Source organism: Castor canadensis, chromosome 14, assembly GCF_047511655.1.
Source record: "Castor canadensis chromosome 14, mCasCan1.hap1v2, whole genome shotgun sequence".
Lineage (NCBI taxonomy): Eukaryota > Metazoa > Chordata > Mammalia > Rodentia > Castoridae > Castor > Castor canadensis.
This window is the reverse complement of record NC_133399.1, coordinates 62,878,622-62,884,983: the sequence shown is the minus strand read 5'-3', so window position 1 is coordinate 62,884,983 and position 6,362 is coordinate 62,878,622.

Genomic DNA, 6,362 nt, shown 5'->3' with positions numbered 1-6,362 from the left:
GTTTTTGTGTCTTCTCATATTCTTTATTTTTGTTGTCTTGGAATTTCTTGAGTGCCTCCTGTACATTTTGGTTGACCTTGTTTAGTAACATCTCCATGAAATTCTCAGTGATTTCTTGCAGAATTTCTTCTTTCAGGGTGTTCTTGGGGGCTTCATTGGGTATCCTTGGGATAGTCTATCTTTGTTTTGTTGGGGTCTGGAGCTGGGTATACATTTTCTTCATTTCCCTCTGAATCCTGTTCTAATTTATTTTGAGGGGGGAGAATGGTTTCCATCCCCTTTTTGTCTTTCCATCATTCCACATGGTACTGTTTCTGTCCCTGGTCTGTGTGTAATTTAGTATTAGCTAACTTACAATAGTAAAACTAATGAAACCAAGAAATAAAGAGAAAAAATAAAAAGAAAGAAAAAAATGAAGAACCAAAGAAATCAACAGGGAGAGATGGTGGACAAACAAACAGTGAACAAGACAAACACTTAGAAGAAAAAAAAATTCTAGGTTCAGGAACAATAGAATTTCAGTCTTAGTACTTCTGCTGTTACTCCTTCAGCATCCAGTCCTGGTGTTGGTATTTAAGCAGTAGCTCTGTTGTAGTCTCGCCAGGTGGTTGGGTCAGGAGACAAGCTTTGTGGACCACTCTCTGCCCTATTTCAGGCAGCAGCTCATCACCCACCTACTGTCAGCCCATCTGCCTTTCTAGGCTCATTTACTGAAAGTTTGTGCAGAGATTAGCTCCTTGCCCCACCCCCTTCTCCGGTGTGCTCAGTGCACCCTGTGCCCTCTGGTGCATGTCCTTTTCAGTTCCTTGTTTATTATCCAGGGTTTTTGTTTTGTTTTTTTTGGGGATGGGGGTCAGACTGTCCAGGGAGCTATGCTGGTTTATCCTAGGGGTAGCTGTGGGAATACTGCATGCCACTTATTTGCTCACCTGTTGGTCTGCATCTCCCAAGCAGGTTTGGAGCTAGCATCTGGTGGTGCAGGAGCCCTCCTGTTTTCTCAGTGTAATGTAGCATGGAGAAGCTTTGTACGGGCTGGGGGTTCTGGGTATTGGAGTTTTGCTTCTTCTTGGTGTTTTTTTTTCTGCCAAGTATAGCTCCAGTGTCCCAGCAAGATTTTTGATTTATGGAGCTCACACTGTCTGCTTCCTCCCTCTAATTGCCATCATGGATCCCTCTCAGTATATCTCTTAAATACAGAGAGTTTAAGGGGGAGGAAATATATTTTAAACAAATTTAAGAAGTGCAGACTATTGTAGCTGACTCAAACAGTAAAGAATATGTAATGCTTAATGGATAATAAATAAATATATCTAGTCAGTAGAAAATGCCTAATTGTTAAAATTCTGTGATTTTACTTGGTGTTTAAATTTTTATATCCTTTTAGACTGTGGTGAAGCTCAGTGGTAGAGCACCTGCATGAGGCTGAGTTTGATCCCCACAACCACAAAAAAAAAAAAGCTATGCCTTTCCTTCCAGTATGCTCTTGAACTCATAAGCACTTGAAGAACACCTTTGAAGGATTCTACTGGAGCTTTGAGAATGCTCTCAGAGCAGCAGATAAAAGTCAATGGAAGAGGACCTCAGCTCTGCTATTTCACAACCACTCCTCCACAGCTGCTGAGAGCTGATAGTCCACGCAAATGTCTTTGGAGGTACTTTCAATGAATTGAAGGCCCTTCATCTAAGATTTCTGTATTCTAAACACAGAGAAATATAAGTGGGAAATACTCAGGGCCATTTTATTTTAAAATGAAGATCTTTTTAGCATTCCTATTCCACCTTCACCTGAAATTCCTGAATTTCAAAGCAAATATTCCCTTAGCCTTGTCCCTTGAATCCCACCAGTAGACCAATATAGAAGTAGAGACTTCACTAAGGGGCAAAAACTACAAATCACAATTAGAATAACTCTATGTATTTAAAAAATTAGTACTTTGTAAGCGGTCTTATTTAGAATATATACCCAACAATGATCAGAATAATTAATACAAATGAGCACTGGAAAATAAAAAACAATAATACCTCTGTATACCCCTTCTCTTACCCCAGAATGTTTGCTATTTCTCCTAGGAAAAGAATTTGCCCTCAGTTCCTAACTGACCAGCAGATGTGCTTCTGCTTTTCATGATAACCAAACCCTAGAAGAAAGCCCATTCTGACTACCAAACTCTTAGCTGTAAACCATGAGACCAACCAAACCCATCTGTAAATACACTGAAGATCAGTCAGCAGACTTCAAAAAAAAATGCAGACTTAGGAATTCAGTCATTCAAGGATCCATCTGGATTTTTTGTTTGGTTTTTGAATTTTACAGTTATAGAAACAGGCTTGAAGAGAATAGTTAATTGTTCCAAATATACTTTAAGTTAACAAAAACATTTTGAAGCTCTTAGGCTCTGTGCTAGGTGTTTTGAACAGAAAGATAAATGATGTAATAATCCTTATCCATCCATGTGACAAGGTCCACATTTGTTTTTCCATTCTAGGTAATAATTACTAATCACAGGCATGTTCAAGTATTTACTATATGTCAAGCATTTTATTAAATGCTTCATGAGAATCATTCCCGTTTAGTGTTCATCTCAACTTTACAAAGACATTTTTCTTCTTATTTAACAAATGAAAAAAATGAAGATGCTGAGAGTTGAAGCAGATTGCCCAGAATCACTCAGCGAATGAAGCGGAGTGAAGACTTGAGCTTAGCTAAGTTAACACCAGGTCCAATGTCTTCACCACTTACTCCCTCCCCGGAATGCAGGGTCATGGGAGGCCTAGTTTTGTGACTGCAAGCTTCTCTATTATGAAGTTAATTCATAATCAACCTGTTACAGGATGTTTTAGGTCCTGGACCCATATTCCTGGGTTTTATAGGTCAGGTTCTGGCCATGTGCCCCAACATGCCAAATACAAAAGATGAATAATGGTGAAGGGTAGAGAAAGGAGGTTTATGATAAGACACAGGCAGCTGTGGGAAGAGGAAAGGTAGCATTTCAATCCATTTTTCCCCAACAGACATTTGCTTCATGGTTAAATAGAAGGAAGAACTGGGCGGGGGGGGGGGGGGCAGGAAGAGTTATGCATAATTATTAAACGTGTGTTCTGGTGGCCAGAGGTAGTCAGAGGTGGCACTCTCTGGTGGTCTGGCAGCTCATTGTCTCAGAACTGATCACATGAGGCCTTATTAGAAGAGTCATTGCTGCCTGATGGTCTTTTTCTCCTGTCTGGTCCTTCCTTAATTCCAAGATGGCTGCAAAGTGACTGCAGGAGAGGATGGTTCAGAACAAAGGACACAGATACAAAATGGGGGCTGGGATACCTAACTTTTATCCTGTTTCCAGTTAATTTGTGGGCCAAACTAAGGAATCAGTGTCTTTTAGCAAAAAGCAGTTTTTAAGTAACTAATACAAACCAGTTTTATCCACTGAGGTTTGAAGAGGATATAGAATCTGTGTAGTCTGAAGCTTATATAACTGCAGATCCATCTTTAAGAAAAATAATAGAAAATTACAAGGAAAAATATGAACTTGAATATTTGTAATTAGAAAATAAGAGGTCTGGAGAGGCAAAGGGCCTTGAAGTTTAAACTTTGACAACTTAAGAGGAAAACTGACCTACCCAGGTTTATCTTTGAAAAGGCTGTTTGTGGAAGTGGTTGAAGGTGGTCAAGGTCTGGCAGACATGGAAATAAGAGGAAGCCCATTGAACTTCCTCAGGCAGCTTCAGGATTGCAGCCCTTTTTACTTTCAGGTTTGTTATTGGGGATTGAAGACTGAACTCAGGGCATTGTGTCTTGTCCTTGCTAGACTAGGCGCTCTGCCACTTGAGCACTCCACCAGCCCTGCAGCCCCTTTTCTAAGATGGTACAAACTGTTCCAGAGCATCGGTCCTCCAATACCAGTACTTGTACCACCTAACGTATCTGCACTATCTATCATGGTACTCACCTAGGAATCCCACTCCTTGAGTTAATGCAGCATTTCTGATGTTATCAAGGAAATTTGTGTTCTTAATGACTTCACAATTGACTTTTGATGTTTGAACACAGTCAAGTTTGAAAGTTATTGCTCTAGATTTTTTTTTCTCATCACCTCCTAGACCCACTCCTACACTACCCTTCTTCTAAATAGTCTCATACTAATATGGAATAAAAAGCCAGGTGAAGTAGGTAAAGAAAGGCAGGATTCAGTGTATAAAAAGCCAGTTTATTTTTTCCTATCCTGGTCTACCTTCTGTGATAAACATGCAGTCATCTGATGAATAAAGGTATCACAGCTATGTTCTGCCCCAGGATCTGAGAGTCATTGTTTCTCCCCGTTTACAAGATGTAAAACAAAAAGCAGATTGCCCCCACTGCAATTTATTTTAATAAAGAAAACAAATGCTGAATTGCTCAAGGAATATCCATGCAGTGACAATTAAAATACTCCTCGGGCACCTGTGCAATCCTGAGAGACCAAGTTCATCAGCAAGAGAGGCAGTTGCAGAAATCACCTCCACCACAGGACTTTAAGATTTGCTTTTGGTTTTTGAAACATGGTCTCTCTATGTAGCCCAGGCTGACTTCCACCTTTTGATACTCCTTCCTCAGCCTCTGGAGTGCTAGGATTACAGGCATGTGCCACCACACCATACCAGCTTTCCATAGGAAATTTTTTTGGGGGGAGGGGCTACTGAGGTTTGAACTCAGGGCCTCACACTTACTAGGCAGGTACTCTACCATTTGAACCTTGATCCATGCCTTCAGATTTTTTTTTTTTGCTTTCGTTATTTTTCAGGCAGGATCTTGCATTTTTGCTTGGGTAGGGGTCTCAGACCTCGATCCTCCTCTTACCTATGCTTCCTGCATAGCTGAAATTAAAGACATGAACCACCATGGCTCCAGTGATTTAAAGACCTCCCACTAGTCCCCACCTCCTAAAAGTTCCACCTCCTCCCAAAAATAGCACCACCCTGAGGAGCAGTCTTTTAGCACATGAGCCTCTGGGGGACACTTAAGATCTAAAGGACAGCAGCTTCCTTCCACACTTCAGGGTTCTCCCTGTGTGTGTACATTTTCTAATTTTAAAAAACTAGCAACTAATTTATTGTGAATCCTACATCCCCACAATTGCACAAGAAGTTGGGAATAAGGAAATCTTGAAAAGTTTAAGGCCTAACAGGAAAGATAATAAACCAATAGTGATAATAAGATACTATAGAGAAATATACATTGCACTCCAGTAAGACAGGTAAGGAGAAAACGGTTGCATATGTAGAATGATGAAATAACATTTTTTAAAATTCTTCCTTTTAACCCAGAAATTACTTTCATATGAAGAAAGGTTTTATTTCTTCTTTTTTTGGCAGAACTACCAAAAGCAGGTAGTTTGAACTACCTGCTTCACACTTGCGAAGCAGGCGCTCTATGGCTTGATTCACACCTCCAGCACAAATATGAAAAAAGTCTTAAAGAATAGTATGATGGACACCATGAACGTACCAAATAGCTTAAGAAAGAAATGAAACATTATAGATACATTTAAAAACCTGTACAGCCCTCCACAATCACATTCCCTCTTTCTGCTTCTGTACCACCCATGACCCTGCCTCACAGTGCCCACCATCCAAAGTGTAGCACTTATCTTTTGCCTGTATTTCTGTATACTTTTATCACATACAAGTGTATTGCTAAACAATACATAATACCACTGGTGTGCTTTTAAACTTTGTATCAAATACATTGTATGCCTAAATTGAAGACAGATTTTGGTAGCACTGAGATAACCCCTGTGATTTCAACTCCTTAGTTCATGGGTATCATCCCTTCCCCTTGACTGAGGATGGGACTTGTGACTTGATCTAACAAGTAGAATATGGTGATGTTGATAAATGTGACCCTAATGATTACAATGAATTATGAAAGACTCTGATTTAGCAGATTAGAATGGTAGATTCTTATTACTGTCTTGCTGAAATAAGTAGCCATGTTGAGAAGTCTTCTGTGGCAAGGAACTGCAGGCAGCTTCTAGGACCCAAAGGCAGCTCAGGAGATGGCCCACAAAAAACCTGATGTCCTTAGGAAACAATCTTGCCAATTCTGAATGATCTTGGAAGCAGATTTTTTCCTAGTTGAGCCTACAGATGAAAAAACAGTCCTGCCAATACATTAATTGCAGCCTTAACAGAGCCTTAGCTGAGATCCCACTTAAGCAGGGCTGAGAACTCCTACTATATGAGTGTATAGTTCTAAGCTACTAAATTTGTGGGCTAATTTGTTACACATCAATGATGAATTAACATAGCTTCCATTTGTAATTTATTTTTCTCACCAACCATCATAGTTTTGGGATTTAATACAATAGCTCTTGTCATTCATTTTTAAT